Source organism: Sciurus vulgaris (genome assembly GCF_902686455.1).
Source record: "Sciurus vulgaris genome assembly, chromosome: X".
Classification (NCBI taxonomy): Eukaryota; Metazoa; Chordata; class Mammalia; order Rodentia; family Sciuridae; genus Sciurus; species Sciurus vulgaris.
Genome location: NC_136471.1, coordinates 137144483 through 137164482, shown reverse-complemented (window position 1 = coordinate 137164482; position 20000 = coordinate 137144483). Strand labels below are relative to the sequence as shown.

Here is a 20000-nt window from a genome sequence, read left to right as displayed (position 1 = left end):
CATGTTGGGCCAGAACCTAGGGGTGACCACCTGAGAGCAGCCCCCAGCCCACAGCCTCAGAACCCCAGACCTGTGACCGCAGGAAGCTGGATTCTGCCCAGGACCCACATGAGCCCGTCTCAGAGGTCAGAGAGGACCTCTGACCACGCGACGGGCTAGCTACAGCCGCGTGGGATCCAGAGTGCAGGACTCACGCCCGTGGTGCTCAGAAACCCAGGCACGGACATGGGGAGGTCACCAACGGCGGCTGGATGTTGTTGCACAGCACAGATAACCAGTATGCGCGGTGGCCGCCATCGCGGAGTCCCTTCTGTTGCAATGGACTCCTCATATCAGCGGGCTTTCTGCAGGGTGGATGCGCCAGGAAACCACCTTGCGAGGTCAGGTGAGGAGAGGGCCGGCGGCACCGTTTTCTGCAAAGCACGTGAGCTTCCCAGGATGCTGGCAGACCTGGGAGGGTGGGAGCAACCCCCGCAGAGGCTGGGGGGCGGCTGAGTGTTCACCCTGCTTCCAGGACTCTTGCTTCCAGAGAGGTAGGAGAGAACAATACCAGAAATACAAGCCAAACCAACGAAAATCAATGGAAAGTGGCCACCATTTGCAAAGCGGCGATTCCCAGGGGAGGGGCATATTCTGTCTCAACAAGATGACTGACACCACCAGAGGGAGGTCCAAGGCTGGGAGACGCTGTCCACAGCCCGCCCTGAGCTCAGCAGGGTGCAGACCGGGCAGGATGGAGGCCAGAGGCCACGGCAGGGGTGCAGAGGTCCGAGGCAGGAGCCCTGCGTGGTTGGAACGGGTGCCCTATAAGTCCCCCTGGTGGAAAGCTGACCTCCAAACTCAGGTGCTGATGGTATTTTCTAGTGGGCCCTTTCGGAGGTGAGGTCAGAGGGTGAGCCCCGCACGGTGGCATTAGTGACTTTATAAGAAGAGGAAGAGAGACCCTGGCTGGCATGAGCCACTTTAGGCTCTGCACAACACCATCACCAGGTGACCAGCTCTGTGCCCTTGGACGTCCAGCCTCTGGAACCACCAGGAGCCACATAAAGTGTTGTTCATGTTACCTGGTTTCTGGGTTTTTAGGATAGCAACTGAACACGGACTCATCCAAGGGCTTGGGAGAGGAGGGGGAGGAGACTGGGTTCCGGGTGGACCCCAAGGGAAGCTAATGTTAATGTGAAATGTGACTTGGTTGGATTGAGAGATGCAGATGATTAAGCAGCTCTGGGTGTGTCTGTGAGGGCGTGTCTAGGAATGATTGGCATGTGGGACAGCCAACTGAAGTGGAGCCCCTCCCTCAGCCTGGGCAGCTCCGCCCAATAGGATGGAATAGAAGCTGGAAGAACAGGAAGCAGATGCAGATACAGCTCGGCTCTTCCTGGACGGGTTCTTGATGGCTGCTTCCATCCTCTGAGGACATTGGACTGTCAATTCTTCACTCTTCCAGAGTGGACTCTGCCAGGGATTCTCCAGGGAGTTTCCAGAAGCCTTGGTCTGGGACTAGGTAGCACTGCTGAGCCCTCTTGTTCTGGGGCTTCTGCCTCTTGGACTGCGCAGCTGCTGGTTCCTCCAGCTCTCCGGCTGCGGACGGCCCGCCGTGTGGACTGTCCAGCCTCAGGTCCTCTAAGCCAATCCAGTGAATCCTGTTTCTCGTCACTCTACCTGTGGACTCTGCTCCTCTGGGAGCCCTGACACAGGAACGGGAGGGCAGGGGCCGGGGCCGGAAAGCCATGCTGAGATTTCCACCAAGGCCACGCAGCGCGCAGGCCCTCAGCGCCGCGGAGAGCGCGTCGTCCGTGCACCACGGTCCTGCAGGCGCCTGGCTGGCGGAGAGTCTCCCAGGGCACAGAGACGCGGTCCCCGCATCCAGAGGGAAATGTCGCCGAGCGCGGCCTCCCCTCGCTGTCTGAGAGCTCGGCCAGGGCGTGGACGCACCGACGCGATGCCGACTGGGCGCCGGGAGGCCCCTCCTCCTCCGCCCTCCGTGCTGGGCCTCTTCGCCTTGGGGCCCGAGTCGCCAGCCCCTGCAACGGGACGGGGACCACCCGCGGCTCAGCCCGGTGCATTGATTTTAGAGCCACCTCGTCGCCCCAGCTGAAGCCTGCGTGCGCAGAGTCCCCGGTGCCACCGAATGCAGGCGCGCAGGTGACCCCAGCATTTCTGTGCCAGGGAAGTGACGGGGTCAGGGGCGGGTCCCCCGGCGCCTGCCCTAGGGACAGGCCGGGAGCAGGGACTTTGCTCCCACCGGGCTCTGCAGCTGGAGTGACTGACGGACCCTGCCCGTCACCTGCCCAGGAAGGGGAGCGGCAGGGAGGGGCTGGAAATGCCAATCTGCAAAACTGCAGACCAGCAAGAGGACCCCAAGAGGACCGTACCATGGCGACAGGTTCCTGCTGGTTGTCAGAGCAGAGCGCCGCTAAATCCAGGACAACCAGGTCAAAATCTCCAGGAAAGAACATTTTTTTTCCAAGAAAATACTGGTTAGTGAAAAGTCTGATCCGAGAAGCTGGTTCTAATCAGACCAGTGCTCATAAGAGAAATAGGGAAAAAAAAGCAAGGCCCAGCATGCAGGGAAGGAGAAGGGCATCCGCGGTGTTCGGCAGATTCCTTCAGGTTTTTCAAGAGGCCAGAATCCCACCCAGACCGCCGGATTCCAACCCGGACACAAAGAGCTCGGGCTGATGGCTTCTGCCGAGTCTGCAAGGACTGTGTGCATTCAGAAAAAGAAAGAAACTTCATATGTGAAAATAAATTCAAGATAATTTTTAAATGTTCACATTGTTGCGATAGAAAACAGTGGAAAAATCAGTGTTGTCCAGGAGGGAAAGGCAGCCGGGCGTGGTGGCTCATAACCGTCATCCCAGCGGCTCGGGAGGCTGAGGAAGGAGGATCGAGGGTTCAAAGCCAGCCTCAGCCCAAGCGAGGCCCTAAGCAACTCGGTGAGACCGTCTCTCAATAAAATGCAACATAGGCTCAGGGGTCGAGTGCCCCCGAGTTCAATCCCTGGTTCCCTCCCCCAGAAAAAGGAAACATAGAAGAGAAACAGCTTAACCCAGGGGTTCAGAAAAGCCAGGCTGTTTAGCAAGAGAACTAAAAAGTCCTAAGATGATTTCCAGGGAGGCTGTCTGCTCAGAGACGTCTTCCCACGTTAAGGGCTCCTGAAACTCATTCCACCAGCCAGACGCAGTGGTGCACACCTGTAATCCCAGCAGCTTGGGAGGCTGAGACCAGAGGATTGCAAGTTGGAAGCCAGCCTCAGCAACTTAGTGAGGCCTTAAACAATTTAGTGAGACCCTGCCTGGAAATGAAAAAAAAAGGAAGGACTGGGGATGTGACTCGGTGGTTAAGCGCCCCTGGGTTCAAATCCCTGGTGCCAGAAAAAAAGAAAAAGAGAAAAAAAGAAATCCAAGCCGGCTGTACTCAGCAATCCATGCAGTGCACTAGTAAAATGGCAGAAGAAACTGCCTATTGGGTAGAGAGAGGAGGATGCCCCAGAGGGCAAGGGAGGAGCCCCCGAGACTACGGCGTGTCCAGGAGACGGCAAGAGGATGAACCGAGCTGGGGCCAGGTCAACCCAGGATGTGGAGCCGACTGGATATGCCCTGCCAGCTTCGTAAGGGCAGGGCGCTCGGTTCTGCCCCGGGCACCCCTCCAAAGGAACAAGAGCAAGGTCACACTTATTATCTGAAAAGCACAATAAACCTGAATCCACATGGAATGAGAGCAGCTGAGGGCTGGGATCCCACAGAGGGGTCTACTGCAACGGTCCCAGCAAGATGCCATGCAGACACGAAGAGGCCGAGGCTGAGACGCCTCTCCAACCAGATGGACACGTCTGGACATCACACAGGGGTACGTCTGCAGGAAGGCTTGGGGAGGCAGAGGGGCCTGGGGACTTATTCTCAGTTCTCCGACTTCGAAGTCTAGGTGGATACCGATGCCATTATTATCACAAGAACAACAGGAAGTGCTGAGAAAAGGAGAGGCATCCCGACCCGGAAGCGTTCTGAAGGACGTCCAGGTCAATTGGATGACCAGCCGGACCCTGGGTCCAGAGTACAGGGGAGCAGCCAGGAGGGTGTGGGCTGGTGTGAAATCCAAGCATCCGCCAGGAGACCCTCTCGGTGGGAGAGGCGGCTTTGGGGGAAAGAAGACGCGTCTCCGGGGAACAGGGCAGTGCCACGAAAATATGAGGGGCAGACTGACCAGGTCAGAGCCCGTGCAGAAGCCAGCCCTGTCTGCTCTCGAACAGCCCCCTGAATCCAAGGATGGAGGCCACGTATTCGAAATGACCGGTTTTCAAAGAGAGATCAAGGGAGCCATCGTATTTTGTGGAAAGTACCAAATGCAAATTCCGGTGTCCACCAGTCGAGTCTCCCTGGCGCACGGTCACGCCGCCCGTGCGGATGCTGAGCGATCGCTATGGAGACCGCAGCACGGAAGGCTCCACGCATTCACCAACTGGTCCTCCCCGGGCCAACGCAGACCGTGAGTCTACAGCTGGCTCCCGGCGAAGACCCAGTTCAGCTCAGCGTGGGTGGCAATCGCCTTCTCCCAGGGCCCGTCGGTGACCGAGGACCATTCAGGGCACACGGCACGTCTGTCCCCTCCATTTCATAACCGACACTTGTCATTCCATACGCAGCTCAGGCTGATCCAGTAAGAAGAGCGGCCCAGCACATGGCGGCTCTGTCCCTGGTCCTCTCAAAACTGAGTACCGCTCAGGGCATATGGGACTCTCTTCCCGGTCCAGAAAGAGACTCAGCACTACTCAGTGCACGTGTGACCCTAGTATGTGCACTGAGGTCCACAGACTCAGTACTCTAAGTGAATAATGCTGGCTCCATCCCAGGTCCATTCAAAGGCTCAGTACTATTCAGTGAATAATGCTGGCTCCATCCCAGGTCCATTCAAAGGCTCAGTACTATTCAGTGAATAATGCTGGCTCCATCCCAGGTCCATTCAAAGGCTCAGTACTATTCAGTGAATAATGCTGGCTCCATCCCAGGTCCATTCAAAGGCTCAGTACTATTCAGTGAATAATGCTGGCTCCATCCCTGGTCCATTCAAAGGCTCAGTACTACCTGATGCATATGGTGGCTACATCCCAGGTCCATTCAAAGACTCAGTACTACTTAATGCATTTGGTGGCTCCATCCCAGGTGCATTCAAAGGCTCAGTACTACCTGATGCATATGGTGGCTACATCCCAGGTCCATTCAAAGGCTCAGTACTATTCAGTGAATAATGCTGGCTCCATCCCTGGTCCATTCAAAGGCTCAGTACTACCTGATGCATATGGTGGCTACATCCCAGGTCCATTCAAAGACTCAGTACTACTTAATGCATTCGGTGGCTCCATCCCAGGTGCATTCAAAGGCTCAGTACTACCTGATGCATATGGTGGCTACATCCCAGGTCCATTCAAAGGCTCAGTACTATTCAGTGAATAATGCTGGCTCCATCCCTGGTCCATTCAAAGGCTCAGTACTACTGATGCATATGGTGGCTCCATCCCTGGTCCATTCAAAGACTCAGTACTATTCAGTGCATATGGTGGCTACATCCCAGGTCCATTCAAAGACTCAGTACTATTCAGTGAATAATGGTGGCTCTATCCAGGTCCATTCAAAGGCTCAGTACTACCTGATGCATATGGTGGCTACATCCCAGGTGCATTCAAAGACTCAGTACTACTTAATGCATTTGGTGGCTCCATCCCAGGTCCATTCAAAGACTCAGTACTACCTAATGCATATGGTGGCTCCATCCCAAGTTCATTCAAAGACTCAGTACTACCTAATGCATATGACGGCTCCATCCCAGATCCATTCAAAAACTCAGTACTATTCAGTGAATGTGTTGGCTCTATCATAGGTCCATTCAAAGACTCAGTACTATTCAGTGCATATGGCAGCTCCATCCCAGGTCCATTCAAAGACTCAGTACTATTCAGTGAATAATGGTGGCTCTATCCAGGTCCATTCAAGGACTCAGTACTACTTAATGCATTTGGTCGCTCCATCCCAGGTCCATATTCAATGCATATGGCAGCTCTATCTCAGATCCATTCAAAGACTCAGTACTATTCAATGCATATGGTGGCTCCATCCCAAGTTCATTCAAAGACTCAGTACTACTTAATGCATATGATGGTTCCATCCCAGGTCCATTCAAAGACTCAGTACTACCTAATGCATATGGCACCTCCATCCCAGATCCATTCAAAGACTCAGTACTACCTAATGCATATGGTGGCTCATCCCAGGTCCATCCAAAGACTCAGTACTACCTAATGCATATGGCGGCTCCATCCCAGCTCCATTCAATGACTGGATACTGCTTTCTGCATATGGTGGCTATGTTCCCAGTCCTGGCACTGAATTGGTACCAATCAAAGTATAAGGCATGTTATTTCCAGTGCCCCCCGATTCTCTGGATGGCATCAGGCAGTGTCTTCAGATTCTGCTAGAAGACGGTGTGTGGACTGAGTTTCTTGCTTCCCACAATCTCACATTTCCTTTTAGAGTCTGGCCTCTTCCTTTCCTTATAAACTTTCTGGATAAATCTTAGTTACGTTCAACTTTTCCGATATAGGGGCGATAATGAAATGCCCTAAATATCCCAGGATTTTAAAAATGTTCACGGCACCACGGGAACTGGAGAACGCGTCACCTCCCCGAGACCATCTGTTGTTTACGACAGCATCTCAGTCTGCCTTTGGATTCTGTCAGCAAATGCCGCAGGCTGGGTGACGGATGAAGAAGTTTCTTTCCTACCCTCTGAAATCCAAGGTCAAGAGGCTGAATTGCTGAGAGCGTTCCCGCTGGTGGGAACACCCCGCAGAATTCCCAGGGGTGCTGGACTCCTCGTGGTGAGGCAGGGGAGGCAGAGAGCCCCCGTCTGTGCAGAGTCGTGTCGGTGATGACCGACTAGTCCACCAACCTGCTACCGTGAACGGAGGAACCCACTCCAAAAGGCAGAGCCCCCAGGACCAAACCCCAGTGCCCCGGGGAATGGAATTCAGCAGGATTCTCCGGGGGCAGGCGGATCACAGCACACGGTGATATATTTGCAAAGCTCCGAGCTTCTCTCACAAAAAATAAGGGGTAGAGACGAGTTTCACTAATAAGCCTGAGCATATTTTTTTTTTTTTTTAAGTACCAGGGGTGCGTCACCACTGAGCCACCTCCCCAGCCCTTTTTACAGTTCATTTTGAGACAGGAGCTCACTAACTTGCTTACAGCCTCGCTAAGTTGCTGAGGCTGGCCTCCAACTTGCCATCCTCCTGCCTCAGCCTCCTGAGCGGCCGGGAGGACCGGTGTGCACCTGTAATTGATGATCTAACAGCGGGACAGCGTATTTCCTTCTCTGCGTGGGTGCCCTCTCCCGTATCCACTGACGGCTCTGCCTCGGCTGCATCTGCAGACGGAGTTCCCGGAGGAGGCGGGCGGGAATAAAGACGCGCGTCCAGCAAGCTCTGCCTCGTGGGCTCTTCTGTCTTCCACGAGGGAAAGACGAAAGGACCCCAATTTGTTTCATCCTCCTCCGAAATCAGGGCACTTTCCGGGCGAGGCGAAGGCCGACCCCACCTCCTTGGGCACGCGCCCCCAGGGCCCGATGAGGTTCCAGCATCTGCCCGGAGTGACTAGGATCTCCCCGAGGTTCACAGCAATCTTCCCATCATTTAGCTTCTCTGGTCCCACAGCGCTCATTACGGTGCGGCCGGATCTGCCCGTCAGGGTGGACAGTCTGCCCGCAAAGCGGGCGGGGGAGACTCACAGGACTTGTTGGGTCCGTCTGCAAACGGCCACAGCTTCGCCTGACTCGAGAGCCTCGTCCCTCAGCGGGCTGTACGGACACGTCTTATTTTTTTTTCCTTATTTTCTCAAGAAGCAGTTTTCTCCTACATAATGCAGTGGAGAAATGCCCAGTGACAGCTTAGTCCAGCCCCCGCGACGGGACCGAAGAAGGTCTGGGAGCGAGGGAACCGAGAAGACCGTACCAGTGGGCAGTTCTGACCAGGCAGGCAGAACGCACGTCCCAGAAGCTGCCGGAAAGAAGGAAGAGAAGAAAGAGCTCCGGACGTTTGCTCCTCATACCCCAAAACTCAATGATGGCCATGAGATGAACAGTGTTCTCTGCGAGAATATGCCTAAGGCCTGATGTCTGCAAGTGTGCAGGGGACCTGGTGTGGACACGGGTCTCTGCAGAGGCAGCGAGTGCAGGACCCTGAGAGGAGCTCCTCCTGGTCAGGGTGGCCCTGAGGCCATGGCCATGTCCTCACAAGAGACAGAAGAGGAGACACAGACACAGGAGGAGCCACGTGGAGACGGAGGTAGAGGCTGGAGGGCTGGGGCCACCAGCCCAGGGCCGCCTGGAGCCCAGGAGCTGGAGAGGCGGGAAGGAGCCTCCTGGAGCCCGTGCAGGCAGCTGGACTCCATGGGAAGAGGCTGGTCCTGTCCACATCTTGGCCCAGAACCTGTGCAGGGGACCTGGTGTGGACACAGGGTCTCTGCAGAGGCAGTGAGTGCAGGACCCTGAGAGGAGCTCCTCCTGGGCAGGGTGGCCCTGAGGCCATGGCCGTGTCCTCACAAGAGACAGAAGAGGTGGCGTCTTCCCCTGTCGGGACTCGGATGCGAGGTGCAAGGCTCTGGTTTCCACCCAGGATGAGTCTTAGCCAGGATGGTCGCTTCCCAGGTGAACACGCGGTACAAGCTCAGAAAACAGAGTCCGAGGGCAGCGTCCAGGTCCCAGCCCTCACCCCCTCGCTATCTGCGCGACGAACAGGTGACTCACTTGACCTCTTCCATCTCAGTCACCGGTCCTCAGTCCTGGGGCAGATTTCACGTCTATGAAATGGACACAGTATTGATTCTCTCCTTAAAACATTGCTGGGGAGACGAAATGAGTTAACACTGACAGGTGTCTACAAAGGTCATGACACCTGACATCTTTCAACCCCACACAAATGCAAATCACTAAATCATTTATGTGAGTGGGCAGATATAGTACCTGCTCAGCTAACTGACGTTACAGGTTCACAGAGATAAACCAGAGGGTGGCGTCCATTCACCAACGGCTTCCCCCATGGAGCAAATCAGCCATTCGGGGAAATTGCAAATGGCGGTCAGCAGAGAACTCACATGGGAGGAAATGAAATACCAGGTCCACAGAACCGATGAGTCTCAAATGGGCTCAAAGACAAGGCTTTGTTTGGGGACTTCAGAGAAGGCTTCCCTGAGGAGGTGCCATGGAACTGAGGTCACCATGATGCCTTTGGATACTGAGGTTCAAGCGCCATATTGGTATCCATCCAGCTGTTGACCTTTGGTACCCCAGAGGCGGAGCTGAGTGGCCCAAACCTGGGTCACGCCAACAGCGTGGTGATGGTGGTGACGATGATGCTACTAGTACTTTGTTGGTTGTGGTCCAAGGCTACGGGCGACCTGCTCAGCTCCCGGAGGTCGCCAACAGTGCTCAGAACGATTTGGACGGACACCCAGGCGGTCCTCAGTTGCAGAACGGCCAGCGTAGATCAGTCTGCTTTCTAACTTGTAGCAAAACACTTGAGGCTAGGTACCTTGTACGGACGAGAGGTTGGGCTCGATCCCACTTTTGAATGGCGAAAGTCCAAACCACATCACACCAGCTGTGGTGCAGGACTCGGCAGAAGGCATCACCATGGGGAGGCATCTCAGAGGGAGAGGCAGCCACCGGAGACAGAGAGCAGAGCAGAGCTGAAGCCCCCCAAGAATTAGGCTGACCCCTTCAAGGGGAGTCGCCCAGTGACCTCACGGCCTCCCAGCAGACCTCCCCTCTTCCAGGTCACACTACCTTTTAACATGACCCAATCCAGGACCAGACTCCCAGCACACGAATGCAACTGGACACACCTGAATCGCACCCAAACCCCAGCCCCACAGACAGAGGCTCCACAGCACACCAGACTCAGCTGCCTGGGCTGCGTCCCCTACGGCTCCTTCATCAGAAAAGTGGCCACATTCACCAAATGATCCCATGATATGACTAGCTGTCACTTAAACACAGCAAGGTGAACTAACCTGTGAGCATTAATCCCGTGAATGACATTCACGTGACCTTCAAACCCTCATCTCCCCTACCTGAGCAAGTCGCCTTAAGTGGTCCTGCGTCATCCTTTCTAAAATCCGCTAATGCAATCCATGCAGAACAATGAGTCATGCACAATTATAATGCACCAATAAACAATCAATCGTGCGCTTACACGTGGGTCCCATGCACAAGAGATTTCTTTGTGTACAAGTAAATATTAAAAAATCAAAACACGTGTGAAACGCTTTTTGGTCCCAAGCATTCCAGATAAAAGAGGCTGAAGTTCCCTGGAACTAGAAGGTCTCTGGATACACCAGGGCAACATGTGGATGTTAGAAATTGCATGTTATGGTTTAGAGGTGAGGTGCCACCCAAAAGCTCATGTGCGAGACAAAGCAAGAATATTCAGAGGTGAAATGATTGGTTATGAGAGTTTTAAACTAATCAGTGGATTAATCCACTTAAATGGACTAACGGGTGGTGTCTGTAGGCAGGTCGGTGTGGCTGGAGGAAGTGGGTCACTGGAGATATCCTTTAGGGGCTATATCCCGTCCCTGGCTCCTCAGGGACTGTATCCTGTCCCTGGCTCCTCGGGGACTATATCCTGTCCCTGGCACCTCGGGGACTATATCCTGTCCCTGGCTCCTTGGGGACTATATCCTGCCCCTGGTACCTCGGGGACTATATCCCGTCCCTGGATCCTCGGGGACTATATCCCGTCCCTGGCTCCTCGGGGGCTATATCCTGTCCCTGGCTCCTCGGGGGCTATATCCTGTCCCTGGCTCCTTGGGGACTATATCCTGTCCCTGGCTCCTTGGGGACTACATCCTGTCCCTGGCTCCATGGGGACTATATCCTGTCCCTGACTCCTTGGGGACTCTATCCTGTCCCTGGCTCCTTGGGGACTATATCCTGTCCCTGGCTCCATGGGGACTATATCCTGTCCCTGGCTCCTTGGGGACTCTATCCTGTCCCTGGCTCCTTGGGGACTATATCCTGTCCCTGGCTCCTTGGGGACTGTATCCTGGCCCTGGCTCCTTGGGGACTGTATCCTGTCCCTGGCTCCTTGGGGACTATATCCTGTCCCTGGCTCCTTGGGGACTACATCCTGTCCCTGGCTCCATGGGGACTATATCCTGTCCCTGGCTCCTTGGGGACTATATCCTGTCCCTGGCTCCTTGGGGACTACATCTGTCCCTGGCTCCTTGGGGACTACATCCTGTCCCTGGCTCCTTGGGGACTACATCCTGTCCCTGGCTCCATGGGGACTATATCCTGTCCCTGGCTCCCTGGGGACTATATCCTGTCCCTGGCTCCTTGGGGACTACATCCTGTCCCTGGCTCCATGGGGACTATATCCTGTCCCTGGCTCCTTGGGGACTATATCCTGTCCCTGGCTCCTTGGGGACTATATCCTGTCCCTGGCTCCATGGGGTTTAGATCTGGTCCCTGGTGAGCAGAGCTCTCCCTGCTTCCTGGTGCCACATCCTGAGCTGCTCTCCTCCTCCAGGCCCTTCCGCCATTTTGTTCTGCGTCCCATTGGGCCAGAGCCATGGAGTCGGCCCACCATGGACTGAGCCTCTGACACCATGAGCCCCAGATAAACTTTGCCTCCTGTACATTGTTCTCTTTGGGTCTTTTGGTCACGACAATGACAAAGCTGTGTGAACCGGATATAGACGTGTGAAAACGTGCTGGTTACTGATGGGACCCCACAGCCACCGGATCGCAGGGCCGACCGCTAGAGATCATGCTGCCCTGGAGCCTGGAGCACTTCCCACTGGATACAGAGACAGAATGATCCATTCAGGGACAACCAACTCCGAGAGCGCCATGATTTCCGACGTGTAGACTTGGAGGTCAACCAGAGGATGGTGGGGGAAGGACAGGAAGGAGGAGGAGGTAATGACCGTGATCATCATGATAATATGGGCAAAGCTTCTGAGCAGGCAGCCCGGGAGAAGAGGGAGGCCACAGATGAAGCTGCACGCACGCCGTTCTGAGAGTCTTTGAGACACAGAGAGCTGTGGGTCCCCAGGAGCCCAAGGGGACGACGTGGCAGGAGCTCGGCCGGTGGAGCAGGCTGGGCAGCAGGCTGCGCGTGGCCGGGCTCGCACACGCCCTCTCCGCGCCGTTCACACGGATAGTCTGGTTTTCTCATCTGACAACGAGGTGAAGAACAGCAATGGCGCTGGCCGGATGGAACGTTCCCAGCCTCAGCGTTCACGACCGACCACGAGAACATCACCCATCCCACTTGCTCCTGCTCAAAGGAGCAATGGAGCGTTGGGAGAGAACAGGAAGCGAATTCCCAGGAACGTAAGGACGATGGCCCCCAGATGCGGGGGGACCAAAGAACCAGTTAAACAGAATGACGCTCCCCGGCAGGTTCTCCAGGGGATGAGGAGTTCAGGGGACGGCAGAGGACGGAGCAAGAGGTACCCCGGAGAAACTAGGCAAGAGGGAAGGAGGCCAGAGCCACCGGACCAACTATATATGGTCACCTCAGTATCCTGGGGGACGGCGTGATTTCCTAAGGAGGTTGTTTCCAGGACCCCGCTGGATCGCAAAACCCAAGGACGCTCACCCGCCTTGCACAGAACCGTGCTGCATTCGTGCATGACATCCGCACAGCGTCCCGAGTGTTTCCAGCGATCTCCCGACAACCGACAATACCCAACGCCATACAGACGCCGCGCTGGCTGCTAGGGCGCGGGGAAGAGCGTGAACGTCCATCTGCACTAACTCAACGCAGATGCGATCTTATTTTCTTGGAGGTTTTGTAGACAGAAAGTTCAGTGAATCTACAGACTCAGGACATGGGGACGAGAAGGAAGGACTGAATTGGAAATGCCAGCTATGCCCTCCACCCACCTGAGTCTTGCTGGGCTGTGCCCCATTACCCAGCAGCACCCACCCCAATCCAGCTCCAGACTTGCTGCTTAAGGCTTTTCCTCGTGCATCCGTCAGCTGTCTGCTGCTGTGACTGAAGGACCTGACAGTGTCCAGGAGGAAGCTCATCTGGGGCTCGAGGTGTCAGAGGCTCAGTCCATGGTGGGCGACTCCATGGCTCTGGCCCAAGGTGAGGCAGAACAAAATGGCGGAAGGGCCTGGAGGAGGAGAGCAGCTCAGGACGTGGCACCAGGAAGCAGGGAGAGCTCTGCTCACCAGGGACCAGATATCAACCCCATGGAGCCAGGGACAGGATACAGTCGCCAAGGAGCCAGGGACAGGATGTAGTCCCCAAGGAGCCAGGGACAGGATGTAGTCCCCAAGGAGCCAGGGACAGGATATAGTCCCCAAGGAGCCAGGGACAGGATATAGTCCCCAAGGAGCCAGGGACAGGATGTAGTCCCCAAGGAGCCAGGGACAGGATATAGTCCCCAAGGAGCCAGGGAAAGGATATAGTCCCCAAGGAGCCAGGGACAGGATGTAGTCCCCAAGGAGCCAGGGACAGGATATAGTCCCCAAGGAGCCAGGGACAGGATATAGTCCCCAAGGAGCCAGGGACAGGGTATAGTCCCCAAGGAGCCAGGGACAGGATGTAGTCCCCAAGGAGCCAGGGACAGGATACAGTCCCCAAGGAGCCAGGGACAGGATGTAGTCCCCAAGCAGCCAGGGACAGGGTATAGTCCCCAAGGAGCCAGGGACAGGATGTAGTCCCCAAGGAGCCAGGGACAGGATACAGTCCCCAAGGAGCCAGGGACAGGATATAGTCCCCAAGGAGCCAGGGCGGGATGTAGTCCCCAAGGAGCCAGGGACGGGATATAGTCCCCAAGGGATGTCCCCAGTGACCCAGCTCCTCCAGCCACAGTCCACCTGCCTTCAGTTACCACCTGGTATATGTCAATTCATGGTGTCAGAGGTTCAGTCCATGATGGGCCGACTCCATGGCTCTGGCCCAAGGTGAGGCAGAACAAAATGGCAGACGGGTCTGGAGGAGGAGAGCAGCTCAGGACGTGGCACCAGGAAGCACAGAGAGCTCTGCTCACCAGGGACTAACTATAAATCCCAAAGGCAGGTGCCCAGTGACCCAGCTCCTCCAGCCACACCACCTGCCTACAGCCACCACCCAGTTATTCCATTCAACTGGATTAATCCACTATTAGGTTACACCTCTCATAATCTAATCATTTCACCTCTACGTCCTCTTGCATCTTCTCACGCGTGCGCTTTTGAGGGACAGCTCACATCCAAACCATAACCCTTAGTGTTGGTCCCACACATGCATCGAATATTTCCACCTGCATCCGTTGGTCTCTGGTGAGAAAATTCAAGATGGAGATTTCTTGAGATCACCCTATGGCAGCTGGAAATGTTCGGTGAAGGGCATAAACTCTTTCTTGGTTTCCTCAAGAAGGCAGAGATCCACGTCACGGGGAGACCCTGCCCCGCCTCGAGGTTCCTGTTCTTGTTGTCTAACATTCATTCGCCACGTACCCTTTGGCAGGCGACGCGTTAGGGCTACCACAAAACCAAACGCCATCTCGCTGAGCCAAAACTGGCAGGAGTCGACCGACAGCGGGGAGGCTGGGTCTCAGTCTGTTAGCCAGGGAGCACTGAGCCAGCACGTTCACGGAGAAGCAGCCGACAATTCTCCGTTCCTGTCTCGCAGCCTTTTTGTCGTTTATTTGCTCCTGTGATTTATTTCCCCCTGAGCAAAGCCACGTCTCAGCCTCCCCTTGCTTCAGCGCTGAAATTCACACGGGCCAAGCAGAGAAGCTACGTGCATTTTAAATCATTCTGCTTCTATTTGCTCTTCTGTGCCAGTCGGCAGGAAAAACACAGGCACGACGTTCGATCGAACGAGCAGTTGATTATTGGGGTGATGCTATGTGTTCCAGGGTGCGTATGTTTCCACTTCTGCCAGCTGTCCGGGGGAACACGTTCCTCAAACAGCTCTCGCCCTGCTCTCTCCTCCAGCATCCTAAACTCCCCTGGTCACTGGAGGCTGCCAAAATCACTCAAGGGCAGAAGCTGCCCCCCCAGATCCCAAACGACCACATTCCGTCACCAAATGTCCCGACTTCAGATCCGGCATGGCAGGATGTGTCGGTTGGCTTTCTGTCACTGTGACAAAATACCTGATAAAACGGAATTAACGGAGGAAAGGTTCAGAGATCTCAGGCTGTGGTCAGCTGCCTGCAGTCCAGTCCACGGGGACACCAAACATCATGGTGGCCGGGGCTCAGTGAAGGAAAGCTGCTCACGGCGGCCATGATGTGGGCGGGAAGGGGAGCGGCCGGGGACACGGTATAGTCCCCAAGAGCAGGGCGCCCAGACCAATTCTGTACCGCCAGCTCCCGCCTCCTGCATCTTCCGTCGCCTCCGACGGTCCACGCAGCTATGGATCCATCGGGGGATTAATCCACACGCGAGGTCAGGGCCCCCCGACCCTACAGCCTCCCGCGAGATCCACTTCTGAAACTCGGTCTCCCGGAGGCCGGCCCTGCGACACGGGAGGCTTTGGGGCCGTAGCTCTCTTGAGTCTCGTGTCCAGATGTGAACGGGAGTTTGGTCACAGAGCCACGACCGACCTCCTGCCCGGCTGGTCCCGGCCACTGGCCTGTGGACCACAGCTTCCACCAAAAATCGGGGGCAGCATGGATGCTGGAGTGGCCTGGGGCCCAGGGGAAAAGGACAGTGACCAGGCGGGTCACTGAGGACGCAGAGTCCACCTCTCAGAGACCCCGTGTCCACACCAGCTCCCCTTCACGGCTCCGAGTAGACATGTCATCTCTGGGAAGCCACCTCAAATCCACACCGTGGCTGGGAAGGACAAATGGACGGCTTCTCTGTCCCCTGCGTGTGCCTTACAAGGTCACGGTGGTGGTCACGCCGGTCTGGCGAGAGAGTCCCTCGGTCCTCACCACGCTGCAGACCGAGGCCCGGGGAGCAGAGATGGCTACCCGCACCCCAGTGCCAGGAAACGCAGGCAGGATGAGGAACCGCCGACTCACTGGGAGTCTAATGACCCCAGGGGTCAAAGCCTGTCCGCTGTCCTCACCGCCTGGCGGAAGCACCACCCCCACCCGCGTCTCTGAGTCACCTTTACCAGGCCTTTGTCACCTGGGACGGCTCTGGGTGTCCCAGGGCGGATCTATTTGCAGCCCTGGGCGGGCAGACTCACCGAGTCGGACAGGGCCCACCGAGCCCATCTGGCTGGCCCCTCTTTGCCTTTGGGCACGGCGTGGACTTTCCTCCAAGTCCCAGAGAGTAAAAATGACTCACCCGGCGGCTGCCCAGCTCATGAGCCACGGGCTCCTCCCCGGACTCACGCCCGGGCTGGACCCAGCAGCAGCAAAGGACCCAACAGACTCTTCCGGTTCCTCCTGGTGCAGAAGGAGGAGGAGCAAAGGCCTCCACCAGCCTGCAGACTCCAATTTCCTGAAACTCGAAACGTGACACTCACGTCTGACCTCAGCCCCCGTCCAGGCCCGAACCACCATTGAGCACCGTCTGCACACGTACCATCCATATCACCAAGCTCCCGAAGAATACGGCTGCCCCAAGCCAAGCAGGGGAAAAAGGGTCGAAATAAGACTCGAACTAGACTGGAGAATGATTTTGGACTTTTACGTGTATTTGGTCTACGGTGGAGGCAGAGGTCAGGAGGCCAATATGAGCAGATTATCCTCCGTGAGACGGTTGGGCCTCAACCTCTTACTGGAACATCTGAAGTGGAGGCAGAGTTCAGGAGGCCAATGGGAGCAGATTATCCTCCATTAGACAGTTGAGCCTCAACCTCTTAGTGGAATATCTGAAGTGGAGGCAGAGTTCAGGAGGCCAATGGGAGCAGATTATCCTCCATTAGACGGTTGAGCCTCAACCTCTTAGTGGAACATCTGAAGTGGAGGTAGAGGTCAGGAGGCCAATATGAGCAGATTATCCTGCATTGTATGGTTGGGCCTTAACCTCTAGGTGGAACATATGAAGTGGAGGCAGAGGTCAGGAGGCCAATGTGAGCAGATTATCCTCCATTATTTGGTAGGGCCTCAACCTCTTAGTGGAACATCTGAAGTGGAGGCAGAGGTCAGGAGGCCAATGTGAGCAGATTATCCTCCATTAGACAGTTGAGCCTCAACCTCTTAGTGGAACATCTGAAGTGGAGACAGAGTTCAGGAGGCCAATGTGAGCAGATTATCCTCCATTATTTGGTTGGGCCTCAACCTCTTAGCGGATCATCTGAGTGGGGGAAACGGTGGGCTTCCCTGAGCAAGAAGTGATTCGCCTTCCAGATGCCGGAGCGCTTTTTCTGCCGCAGCCTCATTGCAAGACATCGCGAGCCCAGAGGACATGGAGCAAGTCCTAGTGGAAGCTCAAGGACCAAGCCTCCGACGGCAGAGTCGTCCCTCAGCCCTCCGTCTCGGAGAGCCCGCGAGCGTCCACGCTGCCTCCCCTCGGCTCAAGCTGATCCATTTTATGTCGGGTGTACGCAGGTCCGCAGGCCCCGCCCTCGCCCTGCCCCACCGCGTCTGCGCCCCTGTCCCTTCTCGGGGGTCCCCGTCCGTCCTCGGTCACTGACCATGGACCCTGGCGGCCAGCCTCTGAGGGAGAGTGGGCACCAGGACACAGTGAGCCCTCCAGAGTCCGGGCTGCCCTGTCCTCCCCATCCAGCCTCCTACCGCTTTGTGTGCAAACACGTGGATTTTCCACGCTCCCGGTTTCCCGCCCGGAGCCTCCTGTCCTGCCAGCTGCCGGCTTGTCAAACTGCCTCCCCGAAATAGCGCCAGTCCCTCCCGTCTGCTGTGGGAACCCGCCTCAGGCTGCTCCTGACGGGGGACCCAGCTCGGCTGGCGTGGGGAAGTTTCCGGCGTCTCCCTGGAGGGATCACGAGCTCGGGTTCCGAGCAATGTCGGAGGCGAGGCCAATGTCAGCACGGAGTCCGGGTGGACGGCGGCTGGAAGGGGCGGGCGACGGACTCGGGGGCGGTAAAGTCCTCGAGACCCTCGATACAAAGCACCAAGGGAGCAGGTGCACCCAGGGGCCCTGGGCAGAGCGCAGCAGAACCAGGTGCCCTGCCCTTGAAGATCCAGAACTCGGAACAAGAGGAACCCGTTTGCTCTAAACATTAGCGAGCCTCAGGCGTCGCATTACAGCAACGGACGGGGCAGCAAGAAACCCGCGACGCTCCGGATCCAAGTCCGATGTCAGGCACGGACCGAATCCTGGCCCTTCCGAACCCTTCGCTGCTGTGGTCTAACTGACAATGTGAAGAGAAGACCGTCTGCTGACAACAGAGCCGGACAGGAAGGAAGAAGGAAGAAGAAGAGCTGAGGTGAGAGAAGACCTCGAGATGGAAGGAAGACGGCGTCCTGGGGAGCGTGGGCTTCGGGACGGGCAGTGGACAGCGAGCTGGGGAAGATCTGATCTGGGTGCAAAAGCGAAGGCACCCGCTTCCTGCTCAGGGTGGCATCGGTCCCTGGAGAACGAGAGCCGGGTGTGCGTGGTGTCACCGTGGACGCGAGGTCCGCGTGCTCACCTGCTGTCACTGAGTAAGAGTGGGGGGCAGTCTCAAAAGCAGGGAAGAGGGAGGAGCCCCCAGAGGTAAAGAGAAAGGCGCGCGCCGATGTGGCCTGGGAAGAAGCAGAACCCAAACGGAGAAGGGGCGGAGGTCAGTCACAAAGTCAGGCGAGCGGGTACCTGTCCAGAGGACGTGAAACCCGCGTGCTGAGGAGACACGTGTGCTGCCCGGTCCACTTCAGCCCCATTCCAAAGGGCCAAGGAACGGAAACAACCCAGGTGACCCTTGGCGGGCGGGTGGGGAGAGAACAAAATGGCGGAAGGGCCTGGAGGAGGAGAGCAGCTCAGGACGTGGCACCAGGAAGCAGAGAGAGCTCTGCTCACCAGGGACCAGATCTAAACCCCATGGAGTCAGGGACAGGATATAGTCCCCAAGGAGCCAGGGACAGGATATAGTCCCCAAGGAGCCAGGGACAGGATATAGTCCCCAAGGAGCCAGGGACAGGATAGAGTCCCCAAGGAGCCAGGGACGGGATATAGTCCCAGGGAGCCAGGGAGAGGATATAGTCCCCAAGGAGCCACGGACAGGATATAGTCCCCAAGGAGACAGGGACAGGATATAGTCCCAGGGAGCCAGGGAGAGGATATAGTCCCCAAGGAGCCAGGGACAGGATATAGTCCCCAAGGAGCCAGGGACAGGATATAGTCCCCAAGGAGCCAGGGACAGGATATAGTCCCCAAGGAGCCAGGGAGAGGATATAGTCCCCAAGGAGCCAGGGACAGGATATAGTCCCCAAGGAGCCAGAGATAGGATATAGTCCCCAAGGAGCCAGGGACAGGATATAGTCCCAGGGAGCCAGGGACAGGATATAGTCCCCAAGGAGCCAGGGACAGGATATGGTCCCCAAGGAGCCAGGGACAGGATATAGTCCCCAAGGAGCCAGGGACAGGATATAGTCCCCAAGGAGCCAGGGATAGGATATAGTCCCCAAGGAGCCAGGGACAGGATATAGTCCCAGGGAGCCAGGGACAGGATATAGTCCCCAAGGAGCCAGGGACAGGATATGGTCCCCAAGGAGCCAGGGACAGGATATAGTCCCAAGGAGCCAGGGACAGGATATGGTCCCCAAGGAGCCAGGGACAGGATATAGTCCCAGGGATCCAGGGACAGGATATAGTCCCCAAGGAGCCAGGGACAGGATATAGTGCCCAAGGAGCCAGGGACAGGATACAGTCCCCATGGAGCCAGGGACGGGATATAGTCCCCAAGGAGCCAGGGACAGGATATAGTCCCAAGGAGCCAGGGACAGGATATGGTCCCCAAGGAGCCAGGGACAGGATATAGTCCCAGGGAGCCAGGGACAGGATATAGTCCCCAAGGCATGTCCCCAGTGACCACCTCCTCCAGCCACACCCCACCTGCCTTGAGTTACCACCTGGTTTATTTTGGCTCATGGTTTCTG

At 56.4% G+C, this 20000-nt stretch overlaps 1 protein-coding gene across 1 annotated transcript in view; it reads right to left on the bottom strand.

The window, feature by feature from the left end:
• Nucleotides 1-20000, bottom strand: part of DHRSX (dehydrogenase/reductase X-linked) — an 84699-nt gene that overhangs the window by 22880 nt on the left and 41819 nt on the right. The window lies entirely within an intron of this gene.